This window comes from Sabethes cyaneus, chromosome 3 (genome assembly GCF_943734655.1).
Source record: "Sabethes cyaneus chromosome 3, idSabCyanKW18_F2, whole genome shotgun sequence".
Taxonomy (NCBI): Eukaryota; Metazoa; Arthropoda; class Insecta; order Diptera; family Culicidae; genus Sabethes; species Sabethes cyaneus.
Genome location: NC_071355.1, coordinates 67,469,060 through 67,493,825, shown reverse-complemented (window position 1 = coordinate 67,493,825; position 24,766 = coordinate 67,469,060). Strand labels below are relative to the sequence as shown.

The 24,766-nt window shown below is 41.5% G+C and overlaps 1 protein-coding gene across 2 annotated transcripts in view; it reads left to right on the top strand.

Annotated features, from left to right (window-relative positions):
• The first annotated feature begins 775 nt into the window (after positions 1-775).
• The window catches only part of LOC128743883 (furin-like protease 2), an 803,052-nt gene continuing 779,061 nt past the window's right edge, over positions 776-24,766 (top strand). For both annotated transcript variants that reach the window (XM_053840572.1, XM_053840570.1), the window contains exon 1: positions 776-1,081. The gene's annotated coding sequence lies outside the window, so the exon portion shown is untranslated. The remainder of the gene's footprint in view (positions 1,082-24,766) is intronic.

The following is a 24,766-nucleotide window of genomic DNA, read 5'->3' as shown; positions in this document are numbered from 1 at the left end:
GTCCACCTAGATTTGGGTTTCATCCCACGGTGCGGCGTCCCGATTAGAAAAACCAGTTTGACAAAAACTTTTTATTCGATGGTTGACTTAAAGAGATGGAGGACGAGGCAAATTTGAATCTAAAAATATTCTCATTATAACAACTTTTCTGCTGTTTCCACTACATTTTGTTTCAATACTTTATTCTACCATTTCCTATTGGAAAGATTACCGTCAAGATCATGAGCATGAGTTTATGAATGAGTAGTTTTGTACTAAATTGCCCCAAAAAATTGTTATGCACTACAGAACCAATTTTCTATTCTTTCTTATTTGGCATCCAATGTCTCTTATTCATTTAGAAATAATCTGGTTACTTTATCTTACCGTTGAATGCATCTAAACGTAGTTGAATTAGTACATTTATTATACCTTGATTACCACATGGCTTACACATCAAATCGAAGTAGTCAAAACTGCTGGGCTGCATCAAAGAACACTGATCTAGATCGGATGCGAAACCTCACGTTACTTTCAGAGTACACTAGCGCCGGCGTCGTGGTGGTTGTGTTTGCTGTCGAATGCTTTCATTCCTTTCATTCATACCGGGGAGCAGAGTCTGACAGTTGGTGAACATGCGCACTCTGCACGCCTCAACGAAACAGGTTTTGACTGACCAGAATCCAATAGGAATGACTGCATCGGATATGCTTTTTCGGTTGTTTCGCTTACTCTCGTTATGTTTTCAGCGTATACAAAATACTCATGTGACAAGCTCTGTTGTAGATAAGCAAAGAAATACTATACAAAAACAATTCGAACTTAAACGTAGCGAGTTTTGTTTTGATTTCGTCAATTCGTCGGTGACGGGCTGTCAGTCGGTTAAAGCACGGTCGTCGGGATAAGTGCACGGTGCCTTTTGCTCGTTTCCAATTGGATTCTGTGATAGTTAGTGAGATCGAATAATTAGAGTGGTGATTTGACGCGAAAAACCTTCAACAACCCTGTTCCGACTGGATTCCCATGCGGTGTGTGGAGCGAACTGGTCAAGCAACTATGCTGCTCGCCGATACGATACGTTGCTGGTGTTGACAGTGAACAGGTAATCAACGTCGACGACCGTCGTCGTTTCCAGTTGTGCAATAAAAGCAACTGCAAAATGTCAACATCGATCGAAAGAGGTCAATTCTTGTGGAATTGAGTGGGTACTGGCTGAAGAAACTTTCACTTTCCGAAAACGACGGCTGGTTTATTGGATTGCCGGAAAGTTCGTGCAGAATCAGCTGATTAGAGTTGGCCGATAAATATTGTTTAGCATACCTAAGGCGACAACCGTGAAAGGAACGTGCGGTTTGCAGTGATTGTTGCTGCGCTCGAATGTTTCGTTTTCCGTATTTTATCGATGCTTCCGCTGTATTGGTGGTGCACTGCCGCGACGGGGCTGTTAGCCACGGTTTGTTGTTTGGTGACCTTGAATAGTATCGAACAGGTACAACCGTGTTAATTGAAATGAAGCGTGTGTGCTAGGCTGGAAATCGCGACTAGTTCGGTTTCGGTTGATGTCATAGCACTGTTATAGAGCGAAGTCTGGTTTTTGTTTCAGCTGTCGCAATGGCTCGTTTAGTAATCTATTTTTGTGAAAAAATTTAAATGTCGTGTGTCAGAAGAACCATGCCGCCACATTTGGTTAGACGATCAAAGGCAAAAAGTTACATAAATATTTTGAATGAAACATGCAAGTCCTACTGTACGCGATGATAAACACAAACAGCGGAAGTGTCGTTACATTCATTCTCGAAATTACTTCTATAAACGAACGGTAACTGTTATGGCACTTGTTGATTAAAGTTTTGGAGGTACATTACTCTTTGAACGAAACATATGTTTTTAGCAAGTCAACACGTGATTTTACAAGCAAAGCAAACCGTAAGCGAGTTGCAAGGCTTTCCGCAGGCTTTCCTATTAGGGTAATATACAACCATAGTTTGATAGTGTTCTCTATTTCGGCTCATTCCAAGACTAAAGTGTGTTTTGCATATGTTTTATTTAAAATTAATCAAAGTCGTTTTTGACAAATTAGTACATATTTCGTCAGTTCTTTGCAAAACTGTTTTACACAAATTAGTTAAGTTTCATGTAACTACACTGCCGTTACTCGTATATCAGTCCCATTCCTTATGGAGTTTTGACGTAGGACTACGTCTTACGGGAAGGTTTCAGATAGGGTGTCATTCCAAAAAATCGAAAAATGCGAGCGTCATGAAAAATGAAAGATTTTAAGCGGTTTCCAGATCGATTTTAAATATTTTTACGCCAATCGATCGGAAAATCTTCTACGCATCCACACCAATAATAAAACCTTTCGATTTCAAAGTACGTACTATTGAAAAATTGAAAATAATGGAGCATTGTCCAACTGGTAATCCTCGCTTCGTGATTGGTTGGAAGATTCTTTACGATAATATAAACCTAGACCAATTTGATATCTGTGCTTGGGAAGTAAGCCAAACCAAGTGACAAAGTGTCCTCGTCTCAACAAGATTTTTTTAACACCGCGATTAAACCTAGTCCATTTTGATGTCCTTGCTTGGGAAATACGCCAGAAAGAGTGACACAGCGCTCTCGTGCCAACAAATTTCTTTCAAACGCGATTAAATCTAGTCCAATTTGATGTCTGCGTTAGGATGTTGCGTTGCATTGAAAGAAGTGTAATGAAAAGATGTGCTGTTGATAAAAGGGGATTGAATTGATAAAATCCCTTCAACGTGGTGGAACGATTGGTAAGTTATCCGAAACAGTGTCCTGTCCACTCACTGCCATCATGTTGCTTCTAGCGTCCGCGAAACGAGAGCATATGAAGAAAGCATGTTCTGCAGTTTCCTCTACATCCACGCATTCGGGACATGCAGGGGACTCCCCATGCCCAACTTGCGCAGATACTGTCTAAAACAATCATGCCCTGACAGAATCTGTGTCAGGTGGAAGTTGACTTCGCCGTGGCGTCTGTTGACCCACCCGAATAGTTCCGGGATAAGTCAATGTGTCCACTGGTCTTTTGTGGAATCAGACCTTGCCCGTTGCCATGTGGTCATCGAGGCCGATCTTGTGGTACTCCGTATGCCTCTAGTCCCACGTTGGTTGAAGCACTCGTTCTACGTCCTCGCTGATGATGATGCCAATAAGCGTCATACCCGCTAAGACGCAGATTGCGTCATGTGACACTGTGCGATACGCACTCGCCACTCTCAAGCACAAGCGACGATAGGTACTACCCAGTGACAAACTGGTTGCGACACCATGTCAACGGGCAGGCATCCGTCTGTACTGACTTCGACGCCTCCGCGGTCCCTTTCTTCACCTCTCTAGCACGCGCCACGAGATCGTTGTGCGTTTTGGTCGCCCTTGGTCAAGGTTCTCCGAAGCATGAGCAAGCTCTGCTTCAGGTCCTTGGAGAAATTGCCGCGACCTGACATGAACTCGATGATTACATTGAGCTGCTGTGACGCTGCTACCACTTTAGGTAGTGCGTCCCTATTCTTTCCCATCGTCCTGATTAGCGCTGGGCCGTTCATCGCTGTGTCCGGCGTGGTAGGCATACCGCTGCCTTTGCCACCCACACTAGCGCTTCTAGGTGCATCCTGGATGCCTCCTCCCGCGAATGGGTTTGCTGCTTTTATTTGCGACAGGCTGGTCATCGCTTCGTCCGGCGTACATGCAGTTGGAGCGACAGGTGTGCCGCTTCCTTTTCCGCTTACGCTGGCGCTTACACTTGTATCCATCGGTGGAGATCTGTGAATTCCGCCTCTCGCGAACGGATTATCTAATCCGTCCACGTTCACTGAAGTTAAATTTATTATGTTTTTATCCATATAAAGTCCCACGAGTTGAGGGGAAAGAAGAGTCCGCCGCATCAGAGCCCCTCATGATGCGGTAAGGGCAGTTTACTGTGGGGGGCGCCCTAGTACTCCACAGGCTCCGTTTGCGGCTGAGTATTTATAGAACCCCCACCATTCATGCCTCGGCACGGATCGCATGACACCTTGGATTAGGGGTTTATCCATTCACGTTTTTACATTTAGCCATGGATAACAGCTGTTAAAACCATCCTCCTTTCTAGGGGCTTTGGACCCTCTGCTCTGGTGCTCAGTATTGTCAGGTTCATGGACATGCTTCTACTGAGATCCGTCATTTGCAGGTGGAGTGTATATAGTATATTTACACGAAGAATCGAATGCTCACATGCATGGATACATGCTACTATCACTACAAAGAGACTTCACGTAGTCCTGCGTCACCTACATATTCGGTCGTGTCTTGTACACAACCCCTCAGATGTTTTGTGGTTGTTTTGGTGTCTTTTCGACGTGTTTTTATGTTTATTCCGACATATCATATCATAATCCTTTCATCACTTTTTCGTCGTCTTTTCATCGCACATTCGTTGTTTTTACGTTGGCTTATCGTTTTTAGTCATCGTTTTGTTATGTTTTTGAAGGTTTACAAATTCAATTTTCAATTTTTAATTATCGCTTAGAAGAAGCAAAGTTAAGTATTGCAAATAAGACAAGGATTACAGCTACTAGGTTATAAACTTACTTACTTATGTGTCCATATCAACAAAGGGATGAAAGAAGCGTGTAGGGCGCTATATCTCTGCATATTAGCGTTGATAGGAGGAAATGCTTATCAACTTAGGGACTATATTGGCTCGTTTCGTTATCCCTGATTTTTATTTTCAGGTATAGGTAATAAGTTCAAGTTGTCACGTAGTTTTCGAGCCGTAAATCTCGCATGTGCATAGTATTTTTCGATATAAATTAAATTATGGTTGTATATGAACACTATCGGCATTATATTAAATTTATTAAAAAGGTATTGTTAATATCTTAATTTTCGTAATTACTGGCGTTACAAGAAAATTTTCGAATATCCAAGTTAGCCTCATATAACTGGTGCTTACATACTTACCTTATCCATCTAGCTCCCCCATCTACTAACAACAATTCCTTTCCCGAAATACTTGTGAAGATGCAGATGATTCCCTGGTCTTTAGTAGCAACAAGTATTGGACTAACATTCCTTCCCATCCCACCGGGACCCGCATTCGGACGTGGCTGGCGTCGGTATTGATCAGCATGCAGGGACCTGATAAGGTTGCACAATGAGGAATAGTGTGCTGTCCCAAGTATGTTTTTTCCAGCCATCATTTTGCAATTTTCATCGGTCCTGGTCAATAGCGGAGTGGCAGCACACGGGCGGTATCATATCAACAAAGGGATGAAAGCAAAGATCTCCATTGCCGACGGTTACCCGCCATCGCTTTTACCTGTTGCCAGGACCGGTTCTCGTCTACAGTCCAGATGTCGATGGCTACACTGCGTAGCCATGAGTCTCTCCCAAGCAACAATATTAGTATTATTGTACTCTTAAGGCGGTTTTCATTACTAATTTTGGTCTCAAATGCCACCATAAGAGTGTAATATAACCCAAATTTTTACTTGGGCTGGGCCTGCCACTTCTACGCTGTCCTTGTGGATTCCAGTCGAGTGCTTCTCTGCGGATCTCATTCGCTTCCTTCCTCATGGTGTGCCCGATCCACTTCCACCTACGTTGACGAATTTCTGTTACTATCGGTTGTTGATGACACCGACGATGGAGTTCCTCGTTGGATATCCCGGGTTCAGTACACCAGACAGGAGTAATAAATCGCAAGCAGCGATTAATAAAAATTTTGCATTGTCTCCGATCAGCCGCACTATGTTTCTCAGACATACAGCAGTACGGATTTAACGTTTGAATTGAAAATTCGGGTTTTCGAATGTAGAGTGATTTAATTTGAGCGCCAAATGTTTCACAGACCTGCAAAAACACCCCTGGCCTTCCTGATCCGTGTGGCCACCATCGGTCGTTGTCTAACTACCAAGATATTGAAAGGCGTTTACCTGCTCAACTTGTTGTCCAGCTACTGTAAAGTTGGTGGGATTGTCAATGTTAACTAGGGTAAGGAACGAGTTAAGCAGTGTTACCTATTTTAATCAGTTGAACATAAATGATCCGAAAATGCACTTTTTATTCATATTTTCAAAATCTTTTGATAGGATCATCTTCACAAATCACTTAACCATACATTTGATTCACACAAGCACAATTTACTGGGTTTCCGACAAGAAATATGGTGAATTAAAAATTGTTGTCCAAAAACGTACATTTTTCAGCTGCTCTTCAGCAATCGCCACCTCGCTACTAACGAATTCATCAAATTTTCAGCACTGATTACAACCACTCTGAAAGTCAAGCACTCAATTGTCACATACCATATTATTCAGTCTCTTTTTTCTATTATCTAAGGCTTTATCACTAGCCAAAAGTTTTATTATTTTCTAACAAAACGGAAAACAAATTCTGAATTGACGGAACCTGTTCATCACTAGCAGCAGCTGCAGCACAACTGATGAACTATCGTGTTACCAAGACACTGTTTCGGTTCTGGAAATAAGAATTTTAAGTTTGAAATTAACTGAAACCTCCTATGGTGAAAACGTTGTTCAATACTTTCAAGAGAAATGTATGTTCATAATTAATTTTTCTTTATTAAAAACAACACAAAAGACAGCTTTTTCAATAATTTTCGAAGATTTGCTCAGTGATTTAATAAAGCAACGATGTGTTTCAATGTTATTTGCTTTGACAACACTGTTCTAAGCGGATCGTTTGTACTGCTATATGTTTACCTCTTTTGTTCTCCCATCATCCTTATGAACAGCGAGTGAGACGTCAAACTCGCAGTTTCCCATAAGAAAACCAGAGAATAAAAGAGACGACGAATACCGTTTGCCGAACGGTGCGGTGAGTGTATGCCCCGATAAACAATTTAGACAGATGGCATTTTACGCATCTATGCCGATACGCTATGCCGATTACGCATCAGATGCCGATTAGTAGGTCGCGGATAGGAACGCGAACTTACTGAATAGGGGGAAAAGTTCGAGGGATTTTTTAACGGGATGTAAAAAAATTCAGATTTCCGGATTGCTTAAAATAGCACCTTGCGGGTGAAAATGGGTTCGGTGTGTTCAAAATTAGTTCCGCCGCTCCAACTTTTAAAGCGAAAAATCAAAAGTTTAGCTCAACAATAGTGTCTTCCAATGGTAACAGCTTGAAGAACTAAGATAGCAAGAAGATTGGTATGCTGATATCCCCCACTTAGTCAACCCATCGCTTGTAATAAGGTAAAACAATCAGTGACCCGCTTAGACTGCTTAAAACTAGTTCTTTACCCTACCATATATTTAGTTCTTGCTACATTGACTGTGACGTTTAGCGTGGGAGTTCTCGGAGAGGTCATCTAACTGCTCCATCGTTAGAGGATTCCCAGGCAATCTTCGATTTGGTCTACTGTCAAAAGCTCCAACTAATATCTCATCCATAACAATGAGTAACAGAAGCGGTGATAAAATGCAGTCCTGTCTCACACCAGCAGTAATCCGTATAGGGCCGGACAAGACGCCGTTGTGCAAAACCTTGTGAACGCCTTGTACTGAGTCCTGGAATTCGTTGATCTATTCCAATATAATGCGGAGCGTTGTGATATAGTCTACATATGATTGGGTAGCAAGGAATCCAGCTTACTGCTGCCGGAAAGTAGTGTCGATCTTCTCCTGCATTCGGTTGAGGACCTTACAGAGTACTTTGAGAGTAATTCAAAGTAACGTGATACAGTGTCATCAAGCGATGGCGCTTGCGAGCTGACGCGATTAATTCGACGAATTGTTGGCGCTATACGCTTTGTTGGTCTCTGACATTTATACCTCCGAAGAGTTGTTGACCAAATGTTCAGTCCATCACTTAAGCTGTTCTGTACGGTCAGTCAGTAGCTGTCCAGCTCTGTCCTTTAGCGGCATCTTTGTATTCATCCTGGCACCACTAAGGCGGCGAGAAATCTCGTACAACAAACGGGTGTCATTGGCGGCGGCGGTTTCTCCTTGTTCGGCTATGGAGTTAGTCCAGCTCGCTTGTCCCGCCTACAAGCATGTTTAACAGCCCTCTCCAGTTCGGCGTATCGTTGACGGACAGCTGTCTTAGCCGACCTGGTTCGCGCTCGCTGAATGCCGGCCTTCGACGTCGATCTTCCTCCAAGTTTCATCCGATATCCACTCCCTCCGCCCGCTGCGCACTTTGCCGAGGGTTTCATCACTGGTCGTGATGAAGGCGTCCCTCATGCCAGTCCATTGCTCTTCGACGGTTCCATCAGGTGGCAACTCCGAGGCCCTTTTCACCTCGACCTCAGGATTCTCCAATCGGCGGACGTCGTAACGGTACCCAGCTTTCTCTTCCCGTCGTTGGACACGTGCGACAACAAAACATATCTCAGCGATAACAAGATGATGGTCGGAGGCAATATCAGCGCTGCGTTTGTTGCGTACATCAAGAAGGCTCCTTCTCCATTTTCGGCTGATGCAGATGTGGTCGATATGGTGTTCTGTTCGACCGTCGCGGGAAACCCACGTGACTTTATGTACTGGTCTATGAGGAAAGAGCGATCCACCAATGACCATATTGTTATTACCACAGAATTCTGTAAACAACTCCCCGCTTTCGTCTATCTCTCCTAGGTCATGGCGTTCCATAACGCGTTCAAGGTCCGCGTTGTTTAAATCAATCTTCGCGTTGAAGTCGCCCAATTGGATTGGGATGCCCCCCTTCGGGATTTTCTCAACCATGCTATTCTGCTGGCTGTAGAAACTCTTTTTCTCCTGCAAGTCGGCAGTATCTGTTAGCGCTTAGCACTGGATTGCTGTAAGGTTTCTAACCCGTGTTCTGAATTTTGCAACGATTACTCTTTCATTTGACGGTTCCTACTTCATCAGGGCCGCATGTAGCCCCGGGCATTAAGTAGCATTTTTCACCTCGTATGTCAGGGTAGAGTAAGATTTACACGGATGATGTCTTTTGTTCTCCAGTATTCGGCCAGCGGACCTCGCTCAGCCCCATGATTGCAAGCTTCAGACGGCCAGCTTCCAGTTCTCAATAATCCAGATCGATTTCGTCTTTCATTTTCTGTAACACTGAATTTTCGGGTACAGTAGGTAGTTAACCTAAGGTCCTTGCCCCACTGACGTGGCTGCCATCTTAGTGTGGGCATGAGCCACTGTGCCTTCTTCCCTATTTGCATACGGCAACCGGGGTTCCGTCGGCACCATGTGGAGGTAGGGATAGGAGATGGTAAACAGAGATAGATTGGTACATGTTCGTTCACCCTTTGCCTGACAAAAAAATATATTGGCAAATTAGATAAAAACTGATAGCATGATTCGCTAGCAAAAACTCTTAGAAAAAGTATATTGACATATTTTTACATAAACTGTTTCCGAAATATTTGTACCCGAAAAACAAATTATTTTGAAAATTTGAACGAAAAATAGGGAGTAGCGTCACATATTATGCCAAATATCGCTGATGGTCGATTGCAATTTTTCCGATTTTCTTAGTCATGTGGAATGACCCACATATATTTTTCAAATCAAAAGTAAATTTTAATTTTAACAACAAAATGCATTAGTTAGGGTATGTTGCTACTTCGTCGTAATTGCCTATTTCCGTCCTATGCAACACAAATTATTAAAATTATCAGCAATTTTTATGAAACACAATGCAAAATTAGTTATTCTCTAATATTTTAGTTTGTTGCCTCTCATACGCGATAAATGAGCAGAGATCTATTTAAATGCTTTTTTTCATTGAAGAATTCCCAGCAGCCAAATTTCCAACGGTTTTTCGTGCGACGAAGAAGAAAATGTCGACTAATCGTTTCAATTTCCGTCATTCATAAAATGAAAATAACTCACGCAACGCATTGTTGTTATTCTGCAGTCGGGAAAACTTGCATAACCTACAGAAATTTTGCAGAATACAAATACATGCGCGCTAGCTTCGTAAAAATTTTTGTAATTTTTAGTTCGGACAATGACATATTTTGATGGACGGATTTTAAAACGATACTACGAATTTAAGATATAAAGTCAGTTGCGTAATTTCAATCAAATGCTTTATTAATCGCTTTTTAGTGAATTCAAAGGGCACGGATCGGAAGGTAAGTGTGTTTGAGTCAAATCAGCAGCAGAGCTTTTGGAGTATTCATTAAATCCACCTAAGAAATTATGAAAATTAGAGTGGCTTTCCTTATTACGACGGGAATTAGAAATAAACCCTACTTACCTTATTGGCTTGCCGTCCTTAGAAATAGCCTGAAGAATAAAACTTCTGCAGTTCGTTCGATTGTGGGCTACCGATCTCCAATTTCTCAGACATCGTGTACTCTCCACCAGATCTCGCTCCACCTGGTCTACCCATTCAGCTCGTTGCGCCCCTGGTCATTTTGTTCCTATCGGATTTGAAGTAAACACCATGTTTGCAGGGTAACTGTCCGGCATTCTACTGTAGTTTAAAGTCAGATAATTGGAAGAATTGGCGCCCCAGACAAAAGTTCTTCATAGAGGTGCCAAAATTACAGTTACTCAAGCTGTGTCGAGTCAAATGTAAATTAGGGGTCGTGTCAAATGCCTAAATAGAATCAGCATTTATGACAACGATGCCAACAAATCAGAAGTAATTTGAATTGAAATAAATTGCTAACACCTCGCATATCAGAGTCAAAGTTGCAAAAGGTTACAGTTACCTACAGCCGGAAATGAGTCGCCAAATTGACCGTCTTCAAGCTCATTTACCTGTATGTAATTAATAAAATCAAAGCCGGCATTTTCGCCGGTCCGTTGTCATTACGCTCGACCAAAACTCCAACGGATTGCCAAATACAAAGCAAGCCTTGTTTCTAACCGCAAAACTCATTACCATTCAACATTTGCTAATGAAGAAATATTGTCCAATGTGAGCCGGGAAAGCGACACAGCACCAGTGTTGCCAGCAGTCGTGCCATTGGCTGCTGACGTCGCTGACGTCACAACCACTGTTCAACGCAACGCAATGCACATTCATCAAAGCCACACGGGTTCGTGTGTTTGCAATGGTCAATGTGTGTCACATCGTACCAACCAAACAACACCACTACCCTGCCCTGTGAACTCCGTGTGGATGTGTTTGCGACGGCTCGTAAGGAGGCGGCGGAATATTCTGCCGCGGCTACTGACCGCGGCGTGAAACATTGGCACAACTTATTAGCGATTCAAACGAGTGTAAATTGCCGGACAATTGCGATGACTGATACTGGAGCGGTAAAGTCGAAATACGACGCCCGGGGCTGTGTCGCTCGCGGCCTGAACCTGATAGGTGCGAAATGTTCTGCTGTTTGAATATTTATCTATTCCGAACTATGGGCAGACAGCAGACATCGTGAAACCCGTGTATTTCCAGTGACCATCGGGTTACTACTACACACTGCACATTCTGCTGACATGATTGGAATCGTAGCCCTGGTTAAACAATAATTACCAAGCTTTCTGTAATGTTTTAGATATAGACTTACAACAGGATCGCATTGACAATGCAAATAAAGGGGACGAGTTTGATGTTTCGCGCTAACGAATGGTTGAGTAATCAGAATCCGTCGGTATTTACAGAAATTGCACGTTCCCCGTGCATGCTTGTACAACAATTACATGGATGCGATTGCTGAGTGCCTGTCAATGATATGGTTCAGGTATGCCTATAGGCAGGAAGCCCCTTCCGGCACTGAGCCTCTCATGAAGGAAATATTTTTAACAACAATGGAATGTTTTAATTTCCCGGAACAATGCTAATTGATTGGAAACATATTAAACTACAGGCAATTAATAGAAGCAAAAGGAGTAAACATCATGCACAATCATGGGTCATTCCGTAAATTGCTTCAGCATAAAACAAGCGGTTTAATAGTTTATAATGTATTCTGCTGAGACTCTAAAACCTGTCTGAGACTTCGGTTAGATAATTACTAGTATTTACTTGGCACATTAATCGCAATAATAGGATGAAATCTATACGATCAGATAACATGCTGTTTGAAGATCATTCACAGGCAAAGTTCGTACCTAAACACACTCACCTTTTGTAACAGATTTTAAAGCGAGAATGGGTAGATTGGCAAAAACATGGCACCCTTTTCCACTTTGGGTTAGAAATATTAAAATATCTTCGAATAGCCATCGTGATACCGTAATTACACATCAAGTGATTCGAGATTGAAATTAAAGAACTTTTTTCACGATTATTTTAATTGGATCCACTATTAGCTAATTTTATACACGACAGATACGGATTTCACCTACGACTTGCGGGCTTCATCAGTATCTGTTTTTCGAAAACAAAAAATGCATTCTCGTTTGAAGACAGTTGCGAATTCTTTCAATGTCGGACCGAACCTCAAGATAAAATATTTACCTGTATCCAATAGCACAAAATTGGTAAAGTTGAGTCTGTACTGATAAAATTGTGTTATGCCAGAACGATGGAAAGCTCGTATGGTAATCTTTATTTCATATTATTAAAAACATACGGTAAAAATACGGGTTGTTTAAAAGAACTGGTATAAAACGATCGCTTTATTTCGACCACCAACTGTCTGGTTATCATAACAAAATACCTCAGCAAAATTTGTTGGAATGTCGATTGTACTTCGCACGCAATCGCAGACATTTTAGCTTGGAATATATCAACTGAATGCGTAAAATTCATTCAATGCTCTAGCTCTCCGCAATAAACGCCGGTAGCAGCTCCGGCGTCCAGCACTGTCCCGTTTGCATAATCAGTTTGTTAACCTCTGCCCGACCGATGGCGTGCGATGGTGTGCCGGAACCATAAAACTAGACACCGGGAACCGGGCCGTATCGATCATGGTATTTTGGAAGTGCTCAGTCTCATTGCCATAGTTGATATATTTTCGCAAACAATCAGCAGCAGCAGCCGGTCCTACGTGCGGCAGAGCCAGGAGGGGTACTGAAAACTCTAGGCCAAAGTCAATTTTGATTCCCCTGTTGACTCGTTCCGAATTTTTAGTACATTATTGTCATGATAACATCAACGGGTTCGTTTGTTTAAAACTGATGACGCTAACCATGACAGTGAGTCTAACGATTCTGACATCGAGCAATACGATGCTCACTAGTCTTCCTCTGCGCGATGCGATGATGCTTTTGGTTTTGGACTTTGCTCTGCTGCAGATTTTCTGGCTACATCCTCTTTTCTACTGGGACGTAATATATACAGTGTTTTGGAAATCCGTCATCCTTCCGACACAGTCGAATCCCACGCAGTTTATGTTCATCCCAGTTGTCCCGGTCTTGTAGTCGGTACGGAAGTACTGATCATCTGGGCAAACTGTCCGGAGTGTCTGCACTTTCTAGTGGTCTAATCCTTTTGTCATGTTTTGGGGGGCATATCATTCTTACACGAAGCACGGCGCAAGAGTGCCTTCCAGTATATTATCAAAATGTGAGGGGATGGCGCACCAGAATTAATGATCTTTTTCTTTGTTATGGCGGAATTGAACTTCGACATTGTCGTTCTCACTTCGTGTTTTGATTGATCGCTTTCCCATATGCAACGCGTTTGCACAACAATGGATAAGAATGAAGTCACATGATGATCGTCAATTCGGCGAATCGTCCGGCCTGACGCTATTATTCGGCGATTCTAATCATTCCGGTCTCATTTGGATTCTTTTTGGACATGCACCACCAATGAGATATAGTTTGCGTTGCTATCGACTATTTTGGGGACTTGTGGTGCACCTTTGGATGGTATTTACTTGCAACGTCTAGCGCAATTAACCCCTCCATGGTCTACATCATTTTTAGCATCGCAGAAATCACTAAAATGGCCGTAATACGAAATTCCGTAAGATAAAACATTTTTCAATATTTTTTCACCGAATTCGGGAATTTTCCCGTAAATGTTTTCTTACCTACTTAATTGGTCTAACGTCTTATGACAAGGCCTTCGTAGCATAATTTCTCTATGTATTTCGATCCATGGCAGTTGGTCTCCAGTTCCGCGGGCACTCAGTGGTCGCCAGATCTCGCTCCGCCTGGTCCTGCCACCTCGCCCGATGTACCCCTCTTCGTCTTGTTCCTAGCGGATTCGATGTGAAAACCATTTTTGCAGGATAGTTGTCCGGCGTTCTAGCGACATGTCCTGCCATACGTATCCGTCCAGCTTTAACCACTCTCTGAATACTGAAATCGCCATAGATACCCGCGAGCTCGTGGTTCATTCTCCGCCTCCATACACCATAGAGAAAAACCGGTCTAATAAGCGTCTTGTACAGGGTGCACTTTGTACGGGGACTTAGTCTGTACGACCGCAATTGCTTGCGAAGCCCAAAGCAGGTACGACTTGCGCTGATAATATACCTCCGAGTCTAATGGCTGGTATCATTGTACGCCGTTACCAGTGTGCCAAGGTAGACAAATTCGTCGACTACCTCAAACTCACCGCCGTCGATCATTCTACTACTGCTCAAGCGGCGCCCTAAATTGATCATGGGCTAACCAAATCTGGTCATTACTGTATAAAACCAAACAATATAAAGTTCTGTTTGAAAAAAAAAAACCCGATTTAATCCACCTAGTGGTGAAAGGAACCTTTGTTATACGGTCTTACATGGTATTTGAGATAGAAATCGATACGTTTTCGGAACATAATTCATCTATTGGTTAACGTTGCGTAATGCGTTGGTTTACATAAAATTTTTGAAAATTGAATAAGTTTACAAATTTTGAACAAAATAGGAACACTTTTAAATTTTGATAGATCCTATTTTCATGTAATTCCTGAGTAAGGATAAGTAAGTTGTTATTAATTTGAGTAAGTGCAAATAAAAGTAAGTTGTAAGAGGAAATCTTATTCTTTAACATTGCCTAGTAAAGCTCTAGTTTATAGGTTTTTGAACTATGCATAATTTCCTGTAATGCCATTCTATTTGATTCACATCAATAGAGTTTACTTGAATAATTTTCATCAATTTTTATTAACCTTCGGTTACTCACGCTGTTGTATTTTGTACAACACGTGTAGGTTTTTCAACGCCATATTGTTATAAAGTTACAAATCGTTGTTTAACTAACGAATATTCTTCAATAAACTTATTCTGAGCAAAATGTCATAATTATTCAATGCATTAATAATTTAAATTGTTGGAAAAATAGATCAGCATAAACCGTCATCACAGAAACGAAACAATCAGCATGCGAGGTGTACCACAATTGACCCCAAGTGGAATTTTCTTTCGTTTCTTCATATGGAAAAATGGTGTCTGTATGCAGCAAAACTAGCCAATGTAAAATGTTTAAAATGTATCCGTCTGCTGGTAGTCGAGTAATTCGTAATCAAAATTAAGGTATTTTTTATAATCAAAGTTCTACAGTTCCTAAACAAGCAAACATAGAGGTATACTATATTCAGCAAAGTTGTGTATTTTTATCATTTGTACAATTTTGTAATACAAGAAAAAGTCATACAACAATTACAAAAAGAGCAAAAATATAAAAACTGAGTTTACAAATTCATATACAATAAATAAGATTTTTCTATCTTAGCTGCAGAGATGGAAGATTACTATCTCTAGCAAAATTTTTTGTAATAATATGCTCTATAACTTTGCAGAGCACATCAACGTGTTATATTGACACTGAAGAAAATTTTTTTTTTATTTCACTTTTAGGGGGATTAATCAAAATTTAGATTCCACCAGACGATAGAGCTTTTAATTTCAAGAAACTATTCTAAAGGTTCGATAAACCTAAAACCAAGTTTTCCCAGTCAAACCTCTAGTGCGCACGTTTTCTTTGGTTTGGGATTATAGTGCGCGCGAGTAACTGTGTTACAAAAGTTGGCGCGAGTGTTCGAGGGGTAATATCTTTTGACCGGTACAACCAATTCTTATGAAATTTTGCATATATATTCGTATTGTCAAAACCTCTCGTTTGATATTAAAATATTTCAAATTAGGTAAATTATCTTGGTTAAAATCATTATAAATTATTGTTAATTTTGGTGTGGTGTATACGGTTGCTCATAACTTTCTAATTAAACGTCCAATCAAAAAAACATTCAATAGTGATCTATTAGCATATATTATCTTTCAAATGAGACTAATAGCGCATAAATCGGTTTGGCCATCTCTAAGAAACAGGCGATAATTATTTCCTTGTCAAAACAGGTTTTTTAAGCATAACTTTTAAACTACTTGTTTGTTTTCAATTAAAAATTTCTGAATAATTTAGCTTTAATGAGGGCTTTCATTTGATACTAAGATCGTTGAAATCGGTCATGTAGTTCTAGAGAAACCCGTGTCACGTGTTTTTCACATTTTTGCTTATAACTTTTAAACGAAACGTCGTGTCACGAAGCAACTCAATAGTGATCTACTAGACAATAATACCTTTCAAACAAAAGTAATAGCGAACGATTCGGTTCAGCCATCTTTGAGAAACAGGCGATAGAAAAAATCATTACATACATACACACACACACACACACACACACACACACACACACACAGACATTGCTCAAATCGTCGAACCCTATCGATTGGTATATGTGACTTGGCCCTCCGGGCCTCGGATCAATTTCGTGTTTTTCGACCAATTTTTAAACCTTTGTTATAGTATAACAAAGGTAAAACGATGCCTCGATATGGGTTTGGCCGTGGAAACAAAAAGTTATGATATTTTTTTCGAAGTCAGTGCCAACCGATTTTGGAAGTTTTCAGATTTGGCAACCCTAACTATATATAGGGTAATGAACCGATTAATCAAGGGTCGCCAATTTTAATCAGTTGAAAATAAATTATCTTAAAATACAGAATCTTTTGATAGTCAAGCATTTAATTTCCACATGCCATAATTTAGACATGTCATTTTACGTCATGGTCGGAAGCTTATAACAGTGGTAATATGGGACAAGTTTGCAATACATCAGAGTAATTCTCGTTAAAGGGGGGCTCCGTAGCCGCAAGGTTATCGAATCTGCTTTGACAAGCGAGTGGTCGTGGGGATCCCATATTATTTAGCCGCCAGGGACGGCTATAATATGGGATACTACTGGCAGTGAGGAATATGTGGGTAAAGTAGATCAAGCTTTGAAGGAAGGGTAAACCCCAATACACACAAGCACGCATAAAATTTAATAAGCATATCGCTCATTTAATAGCGATTAGCCGTCTTAGATTGGGTCGCCATACTGGATTTTATCAGTAAATCGCCATTTTCACCATAAGTCGCCGATTTTCGTTTTAAGACCACCATTGAAAAGCTGAGAAAAAAATCAACAAGAAACATTCAGAAAATTAGGTGTGCAATGGCATTAACTGAATAAAACAACCAGTAACTGGTTATCTGTAGCGAGGTTTACATTTTTCATATAAATATTGCGATACAGTGCGGACTCGATTATCTGGGACTCGATTAACCGGGAATTCGATTATCCGGGTTTTTAAACTCGATTATCCGGGTGAAAAAAAAACATTTTTTTAAAATAATTTATTTTACACACAAATGTCATAGTTTTCACGTTTTTTTCCTATCCTGTAGAGCAATATCACAACTGCGCCCATTAATAAGGATTATTGTTGTATGACCCATATTTGATTTGATGCTAGTCATATATTCTGTCACAATTAAGGTGTGAAGGACAATGGTTGACATAGCACACGATCTCAGTTAGGCTCGACTCGTTTTATAATGCCTAATACCCTGCCAGGATCGCTTTGCCAAATTTCGTGGGGCTCTAATAATCCCTTTCCAAATATTGACATTCTTTGATTTATTAATGCTCCACAGTTGCAGAGTATATGTTCAGCAGTTTCCATTTCAAATTGGCAAAAACGATATTGAACAGTGTCATTTTTCCCAATTTTATTTAGGTAATATCTACTCGGGCAGTGACCAGTCAACAGACCAGTAATTACCCGAAGGTCTTTTTTACTTTACTTTTACTTTTACTTTACTAAGATTTAATAAGATCCGGGCTTTTGCTGCACTTGGTCTTATGAATCTTTTTGCCTGTCTGAATGTATCCGTGACATTCCAATTTGATTCTACCATGGACGTTTCCTATGTTCTTATTTCGGTCCTTAGGAGTGTGCTCCGGGACTCCACAAAATGGTTCCGGACCAATAAAATTTGATGCAGAACCTTCTCTAGCTAGCCTGTCGGCTTTTTCGTTTCCTTCAATACCACAATGACCGGGCACCCAGTATAAAGTTACTTCGTTCCTACTGGCCAATTTTCTAAGAGAAAGAATGCATTCCCACATTAGCTTCGATTTACATACTTTAAGCGCATTCAGAGCTGCTTGGCTATCTGAAAATATGCAAATCTATACTTAATCTATTTAAACAGATATTCGCACATTCAATAATGGCGTGAATTTCTGCTTGAAATACTGTTGGACTATGGCCCATAGGTATAGCTTTACTGATACCAGGGCCAAATACTCCCGCTCAAGTATTTTCACCCATCTTCGACCCATCGGTGTAAAACACAATAGAACCTGGACGCAAGCTTGGCCCACCAGACTCCCAAACATAGCGGCTTGATTTAACCACTTTGAGGGGAACGTCATAGTTTGTCTTTGTTGTCATCCAATCTTCAATCGTAGTAACATCAGAGTTTAACCCGAAATCCTTAAGGATACTTAAATGTCCTGTCAGATTACCGTCTAAAATCTTGTTATATTGTTTGAATTGCAGAGCACTTTTTGCGGCCTGTTGCTTTACAAATTGATGTAATGGTAACATGTTAAGAAGAGCATCCAATGCAACTAATGGTGTACTTTTCATTGCCCCAGTTATTGATATGCAGCACTTGCAAGATCGGCAGAAATTTCTCGATCTTTTAGCTCCATTTTAGCTAGATCCTTTCGATAATACAGTTATCCAGGCCCCTAGATTCCATTGCGGAACGCATTGAGCTATAGGATGCATTATCGAATGCTCCTTCAACATCGAGAAAAGCCACCAAAGCTATTTCTTTGGCTTGAAGCGATTTCTCTATTTTACCAACTAGTGATTGCAGCGCCGTTATCGTAGATTTACCTGGTTGGTAAGCAAATTAATGTTTGCTCAACAGAAACTTGACACCTACAAGTCAAAAATCATGACACTCAAAAAACATTTTAGTACCAAAAATATGATTCGATTATCCGGGCTGAAAATAAAAGTGAACACCCGGATAATCGAGTGCGCGCTATATTTCCAAATTTTCCCATGAAACATACGACAAACGGTGTTGTACAGAGGAGAGATAGGGCTTATAAGGCCATTACAAATATTTCATAAAGTTTTTGTACTTCTGGTGTTCGACCACTGCACAGTGGTCCAGCAGCGAAAATTAAGTGGAAAGTTTTTTGTGGTTCAAAATAGCTCCCCACAATCTTCAGCAAAGTTGTACAACTCTAATAGACAATTAATGCGAAATCAACGACTAAGTTCCAGTTTGGCTTGTGAACACATAATCCATAATAACTTTTTATAAGAAAGAGATAGAAGGATAACTTCTTTGACAAAGTTGTAGCTAAAGATTATATAAGTAACTTTGCCAAAGACATAGTAGGCGTATTTCTAGGCGTTTCTAACTTACATAGTGTTTTATAAAAAGACCTCTCAAAAATCACTTTTTCGCTGATTTCTTCAAATTCAATGGTTTTATTGCATCATAATGTCTTGGGTATGAAATGGAGAGAGTTACCTGGAAGGAGCGTCAAACATAGCTCTGGCTCTCTCAAGCTCCCACCTGGCGCCTCCACGCAGATCTAAGTCAAATGATGACGGTCGATGGCCTTACCCGGAAATGCTTGACGTACTTACTGAAGCAGCTAAGCTAGGAGGTGCGAACTAGAGCGCCTGTTCTCCAGGTGAGGGCGGCTCACACAGCGTCTGTCTCGTAACGGGCGGCTGAATATGAAATGCTGTATCCCGCAAGCTATACCTAAGATGGCAGACCCATCAGCGGGATGTAGGTATCGCGACCCCGGTGAGGTAGTATACCGAAAACTCAATTACCACGAACAACGAACAAAGAAATTCAGGACGGAACAATCGGTATAGGACACGGCAAGGGACAAGGAAACGATTAAGGGATAACGATTGGAAACTTGGTACCTGGAATGTCCGAACTCTCCATGAACCGGCACGGGCTGGCTTGCTTGCTCGAGAGCTGCATCAACTCGGAGTGGAGATCGCTGCTATTCAGGAAGTTCGGTGGCCAAACTCCGGAGAAAGGGAGTTCCGTGCAGTAGACCCTATTGCAGGCACTTCTTTTAAGTACCACATCTACTACAGTGGCGGTAAGAAAGCTGAACATGGAGTCGGTTTCGTAGTGTTGGGAAAACAAAAGCAACGAGTTATCCGGTGGAGGCCCGTAGATGACCGTATATGCGTGTTGAGGATTAAGGGCAGATTCTTCAACTATAGCCTAATCAACTTATACGCACCGACAAATGATAAATCCGATGATGCTAAAGACGAGTTTTACGACAAGCTTGAGAGGACCTATGGAGAGTGCCCAAAACACGACGTGAAAATCATCATCGGAGATGCAAACGCGCAGATCGGGAGGGAGGAATTCTTCCGTCCAGTTATTGGAAGACATAGCCTGCATCTGTCGACCAATGATAACGATCTGAGGCTCATAAATTTTGCCGCGGCCAGAGGGATGGCGATCTGTAGCACCTACTTTTCACGTTTGAATATTCGGAAACAAACCTGGAGGCATCCAAATGGAGACTCTAGCTCTCAGATCGATCATGTCTTGATTGACGGTCGACACTTTTCGGATGTTATCGATGTACGGTCTTTTCGTGGACCAAATATCGACTCTGACCACTATCTCGTAGTGAGTAAGATTCGCGCAAGGCTGTCGAACACGGCGAAAGCTCGCACTGAAAGGACGCTGCGTTTCAACATCCAGCGGTTAACGGCAGACGGCGTTGCAGTGGAGTACGCCAGGAAGCTTCACCAGCGAATCGCAGAACAGCAGGTAGAAGAAGAAGAAGATATAAATGGGCTGTGGAGGAACATCCTTGGTGCCATCCAAACAACAGCGAGAGAGGTGGTAGGCACGACGCGTGGAAGACAGCGTAACAGCTGGTTTGATGCCGAATGTCAGAGAGTGACAGACGAAAAGAACCAGGCCAGGAGTCGCATGCTCACTGCGGCAACGCGTCAAAACAGAGAGAGATACAGAGAGACTAGAGCTGCGGAAAAAAGAATCCATCGTCTAAAGAAACGCGAGTACGAGGAGCACGTGCTTGCCGGCGCAGAGGAGCGATACGCCAGCAACGACACACGGAGTTTCTATAAAACGGTGAGAAGCAGGAATTTTGCCATGCCTGTGATGTGCAATGATAGTGCTGGCAACCTGCTTACCGACAAAACGGCGGTAGCAGCCAGGTGGAAGGAGCACTTCCAGACACTATTGAATGGAGAGGTAAATGAGGAGATCAGCAGGGACAGGATAGAAATTGTAAGCGATGGTCAAGCTGTGGAGCCACCAACACAGGAGGAGGTTAAGAAGGCAATCAGTGAGCTGAAAAACGGTAAGGCTGCTGGGAAGGACGGTATCCCGGCTGAACTTCTAAAAGCGGGGAGCGAGCGGCTGTACGAAGCAATCCACCGGATCATTGTCAGGATCTGGGAGGAAGAACAAATGCCGGAGGAGTGGTTGGATGGCCTCATTTGCCCAATTTTCAAAAAGGGACATCGAATGGAGTGTAAAAACTATCGAGGAATTACATTGCTCAATTCTGCCTACAAGGTGCTTTCCCGTATCCTGTTCTGCAGACTGAGACCGTTAGCGGAGTCCTTCGTCGGCGAGTACCAAGCTGGTTTTCGTGAGGGTCGCTCCACGACGGATCAGATGTTTACCCTGCGCCAGTTGCTAGACAAGTTCCGGGAGTACAACTTGCAGACACACCATCTGTTTGTGGACTTTAAAGCGGCGTACGATTCAGTTAAACGAAATGAGCTGTGGCAGATAATGCTAGAACATGGTTTTCCGACGAGACTAGTTACGCTGATTCGTGCGACGCTGGATGGATCCAAATCATGCGTTAGAATAGCGGGTGAGACCTCAGCTGCTTTCGTGACGTTGGATGGACTGAAGCAAGGGGACGCACTCTCTAACCTGCTATTCAACATTGCCTTGGAAGGTGCATTACGAAGAGCAAACGTGGAAAGGAATGGAACTATCATCACGAAATCTCACATGCTTCTTGGTTTTGCGGATGACGTCGATATCATCGGAATCAACCGTAGAGCAGTAGAAGAGGCCTTTAGGCCCTTTAAAAGGGAAGCTGCGAGATTGGGACTTACCATTAATACCGCCAAAACGAAGTACATGGTTGCTGGTAGGGAACGTGGGAGCTCAAGTGGTGTTGGTGCCGAGGTGAAGTTAGATGGGGAACGATATGAAGTAGTGGAGGAATTTATATACCTTGGTACACTCGTGACATGTGACAACGATGTAAGCCGCGAAGTGAAACGACGAGTTGCAGCCGCGAATCGGGCTTTCTACGGATTACGTAGCCAGCTGAAGTCCTGTAGTTTGCAAATTCGCACAAAACTGGCGCTCTACAGAACACTAATCCTCCCGGTGGCCCTTTACGGACACGAATCATGGACGCTAAAGGAAGCTGATCGGCGAGTGCTTGGGGTTTTTGAGCGTAAAATTCTGCGATCTATACTTGGTGGCAAAATGGAAAATGGAGTGTGGCGCAGACGCATGAATCACGAGCTGTACCAAGTATACAAATATGCTGATATAGTGACGGTAGTGCAATGTGGCAGGCTGCGGTGGGCTGGACACGTGGCCAGAATGCCCGATGAAAGAGTAGCCAAAACTATTTTCAGCAGAGAACCAGGAAGAGGCCGTAGACTCCGAGGCAGACCCCGCACCCGGTGGGTGTGTGCTGTCGAAGACGATGCACGTTCAGCTGGTGTTCGTGGGGATTGGAGAACGGCAGCCCAGGACCAACGGTACTGGAAGACTATAATTCGTTCGGCGCAGGATCGGTAACGGACCGTTGCCACTAAAGAAGAAAGAAAGAAGAAGAATGTCTTACAAAGTTGGTTATCTTATCAAGAGACATATTTTTGTAGAACATTGTATGTTGAAAACTCATACGTATAACGAGTTCTAACGTTTTTCCTGTGTTTTTTAGTCTTTTTTAGAATAGAATATCTCAAAAAGGGGCAAACGAAAAAAATCAAACTTGGCCGTTTCTGAAAGCTTGGAGTTTTATCTCAAACATATGTGAAAATAAAAAACTGGTTTTTTCTCTAACTCGAATAATTTCAGTTTAATTATTTAATGTTTGACCATTTTCTACTATGCAGTATTTTCTAATATCTTCTTGAACATGTAAATAGTAAAAAAGAAATTTGTCGTACCATGACACAATTTCTTCTGATTGCCACGTAAAATAGTCTTCGAACTCCGGATAAGTTAAGAGATCTAGTTTTTTGACCTTGTGCTAGTTTTCGAACCACTGCTGAAATATTCATCAAATAAGTTTTTATAACGGTAGTTTTTACAATTATTTATTGTCAAGATATATGGACTTCACCCGTCATCCAATCCATACATATAAATATAAATTATAATACCAAATACAAAATAATATAAAATGCAGTGGTATTAGTGTACATGTAATTGACCTCTCAGAAATAGTCAGAAAGTTTTTTCTTAATAGTATCAGTCGACATGTTTAAGTTTAGTATGTTTCTAAAACTGTTCATTAGCTGCATACAGCGGCAGGCTGGTTCATTGCGCGCGTAGTTAGTTCGACGGTGGTTTAGAGTGAAGGGCCTTGGTCTCCACAGAACTACTGTACTCTGGTTAGCAGTTATCCTGGATTTCAAATAATCACTGTCGTATCGTCCTCTCTGCAAATGGAGCTCAGCACCAGCTGTTTTTGATAAATATCTATCTTACAATTTTCATTAATTTACAAATAGTCATGGAAATCTTCACTTGGATATATGCACATGCAATTAAATTTTATATTGATATTTCTGATTCCAGTCTAAAATAATCTTTTAAATTACTTTAGTGTCAAAAAGCTGAGAAGTCTTCAAAATTGATGTCTTATACGTATTCAGGAACAGGAACATGACTATGATCGTAGTAAAAAAGGAGGAACATTTTCAAGCAAATCCTATTAGAGTCCTGGAGTTTTTTATCAAAAAATTTGAGGGTATCGTTACTGTTATTTTAAATTAGAATCTAAAATGTTCGTGAAAGTAATTCGGTAGTTTAGGAGATTATTTCCCATTCAATTCCATATTAGCTATATCGCCACCCGTAATAAAATGCTAGTACACGGCGCAGATATTATTAAGGCCACGGCACAACTCATAGGGTTATTAAGCGAAGAGGTACAGGAAACGCTAAATAAATGTATTTGTAAGTTCAGGGAATTTCACGTCAGAAAATTTAACCGGATTGCCAATTTGGAGGATGTGTTCAAACGCCTCCTGCTGTCGTCCGATCCAGTCATTGCAATACAGAATCGTTCGTATTGTACACGTACTCTGGAGCTTCCACCAAGCGCAAACCAATTATTAATATAATAAATTATTATATTGCTAACAATAATAAAATATTTCGAAAACAAAACATTTATTGAATCTCTCAAATAAATGACTACCCTTTTTGTTTTTCAAATCAACGATATAGGTACTGATATAAGGTGGTTGAAGTTCGAAAAGGATCTATAGGTTATTTTCTCTTTTACCTCTTTGCCTGTTTTGATATACTTACCTGCGACTAAAAAATGACATAAAACTAAAATAACA